The sequence below is a fragment of the Esox lucius genome, chromosome 6 (assembly GCF_011004845.1).
Source record: "Esox lucius isolate fEsoLuc1 chromosome 6, fEsoLuc1.pri, whole genome shotgun sequence".
Lineage (NCBI taxonomy): Eukaryota > Metazoa > Chordata > Actinopteri > Esociformes > Esocidae > Esox > Esox lucius.
Window position 1 is genome coordinate 3806193 of NC_047574.1, and position 3438 is coordinate 3809630.

Here is a 3438-nt window from a genome sequence, read left to right on the forward strand (position 1 = left end):
TTGTGTGTCTATTGTATGTGTTTACTGTTAGGGTTAAGGCATAGACAGTGGCCAACAGCTGTTTGTTTTTATTGTAATCTTTTCTACCCAGGGCTCTTTACGTCTGACTCCATCTCAGCCAGGGACTTTGCATCCCAGCCAGGGATGTTACATAATCTGACAAAAAACATTTGGTTAAGAACATTGTCTCTATAGTGTGTTTTACCAACGGGACTGACTGGAAAGGAATGCATAGCACCCCACACTCCTGAATCTGAGGAGGTCTGAATCATAGGTTAAATATTTATGACTTTTGATCAGGTTTCGCATCATTTATGGAAGTATATCATTTTGACATGAGAAGATTTCATGATGAAGTTGTTTTTCTATAATGTATGTATTATAACAAGTTTGATAGTTCCAATTTGTGAACGTGTTGGTCCAGTTTATACAGTCAGAGTCTCAAAATGGTTCCGAAAATGAAAGGACAGTGTCTGTCACCGGTTGGTCATCTTTTATGTTATCTCCACCCCAGACTGTTACCCTTATTGGCCATTTCATACCGTGTGTTGACAAATATTATACATTTAAGATGCAGTGGCTTATTTTGTCCTGAATGTGACTGGTAGTCTATTAGAGGAATTCAAGATTGTCAACTGTTGTTGTTCTAAGCTGTGGACAATGTGTTGATTGGGGCTGCTTGCTGTGGTTCTGAATCTGCTCCCGTAGTGGAAACGTGTAAAATAGATTTTTTCTCACCCTGTGGAAACAGGTGGAATGTAACCACATGATGGTGTAGCCTGTGTGTCTGTTTCCAGTGCTTGTACATAAACATCTTTATAAATAAGTTTGCATATTTCCAATTTCAGTATTAGCTTAGTCTGGGCCCGTTCAGCTGGGCTCAAGTGGGTCTGGAGGTGTTTAAAAGCTGTCCTTGATACAGTATCATGTGGTTTTTACATGCAAACATGGCATAATTTCTCTCCTCCATCTTGGTCGTCCATCTTGGTTCATGAAAAGTGTGCTCCCCAACCCCCATCACTGGCTGTCGTTGGCTGTGACACATTTATCAACATTATAGCTACTGAGAACACAATCCATATTTCTGTAACTAGTGATGTTAGTTATGCAAGGCAGGCTAAACCAAGTTATGTGGCTGTGTGAGAGAGAGAGTGATTAAGAAACAATGGCAACTTTAAAAGGTAAATAAAAAAATTTAGAGGAATTTAAGTTAGTCAACATTCTACACTTGACCATTTTCCGCACAGTTCCAACTTTCTGACCTTATTTTTACTGTTTGTGACTAATTTGTAATAACAATTCTAATTATAAGAATTGTTAAACAGCTTTTTTTAAGAAAAGGTGAAATGGACATCAGTGAATGGATATCAAAAGCACAAGGCAAAATGATGATCCACAATAAGAATCATTGATGACAATCAATTAACATTATGTAAATAATTGTGTGACTAACAGACGAAGACAGTGATGGTTGTACATATTGGGCACATCATTAAAGCACAGTTAATAATATAATATGATTGATAAATTGCTTGAAGGATTATAGTTGATGACAGGTGATGTCAGGAAACACGTGAGTTCCATCATGGTCCATTACATTTGGAGACAGGAGAGGATCCTCAGCCCTTAACAAACACACACAGAGATATGACAGTACTGTAAAACCTACACTTACCTAAAGGATTATTAGGAACACCATACTAATATAGTGTTTGACCCCCTTTCGCCTTCAGAACTGCCTTAATTCTACGTGGCATTGATTCAACAAGATGCTGAAAGCATTCTTTAGAAATGTTGGCCAATATTGATAGGATAGTATCTTGCAGTTGATGGAGATTTGTGGGATGCACATCCAGGGCACGAAGCTCCCGTTCCACCACATCCCAAAGATGCTCTATTGGGTTGAGATCTGGTGACTGTGGGTGCCATTTCAGTACAGTGAACTCATTGTCATGTTCAAGAAACCAATTTGAAATGATTCGAGCTTTGTGACATGGTGCATTATCCTGCTGGAAGTAGCCATCAGAGGATGGGTACATGGTGGTCATAAAGGGATGGACATTGTCAGAAACAATGCTCAGGTAGGCCGTGGCACTAGATGTCCAATTGGCACTAAGGGGCCTAAAGTGTGACAAGAAAACATTCCCCACACCATTACACCACCACGACCAGCCTGCACAGTGGTAACAAGGCATGATGGATCCGTGTTTTCATTCTGTTTACGCCAAATTCTGACTCAACCATCTGAATGTCTCAACATAAATCGAGACTCATCAGACCAAGCAACATTCTTCCAGTCTTCAACTGTCCAATTTTGGTGAGCTCGTGCAAATTGTAGCCACTTTTTCCTATTTGTAGTGGAGATGAGTGGTACCCGGTGGGGTCTTCTGCTGTTGTAGCCCATCCGCCTCAAGGTTGTGCATGTTGTGGCTTCACAAATGCTTTGCTGCATACTTAGGTTGTAACGAGTGGTTATTTCAGTCAAAGTTGCTCTTCTATCAGCTTGAATCAGTCGGCCCATTCTCCTCTGACCTCTAGCATCAACAAGGCCTTTTTCGCATTTTCTGATGTTTTTCCCTTTTCACACCATTCTTTGTAAACCCTAGAAATGGTTGTGCGTGAAAATCCCAGTAACTGAGCAGGTTGTGAAATACTCAGACCGGCCTGTCTGGCACCAACAACCATGCCACGCTCAAAATTGCTTAAATCACCTTTCTTTCCCATTCTGACATTCAGTTTGGAGTTCAGGAGATTGTCTTGACCAGGACCACACCCCTAAATGCATTGAAGCAACTGCCATGTGATTGGTTGATTAGATAATTGCATTAATGAGAAATTGAACAGGTGTTCCTAATAATCCTTTAGGTGAGTGTATATCACACGTAACATGGTTAATGACAAACAGGTTGTTGTATTACTGGGGAGGAGCATAAATAACCCCTCAAAATCGACACACCCTGATTCCTCCTCAATGCATAGACAAAATTTAAGGTCCATATAGTAGACACCCACACACACACACTCACACACACCATCACACACTGTGCCCACCCCCTCAATGTATGGACAGAATGAAAGGTCAATATTCACTGTCACTCACCCTAATTGGTCCAAAGGGGAAATAAAGGTTTTGCAACTTTGCAGCCTTGTGATGCCTCTGATAATCCTCCATCAGTCATGTTGCAGCTGTTACATATAAAACATGGATACCAGCTGATACTGAACATATAACCATGGTAATAAGCTGTTACTGAACATATAAAACATTGATATCAGGTGTTACTGAACATATAAAACATGGAAAATTAACTTTTAATGAACATTTAAAACATGGATATCAGGTGTTACTGAACATATAAAACATGGATATCAGCTTTTAATAAAAAATGTAAACATGGATATCAGGTGTTACTGAACATATAAAACATGGATATCAGC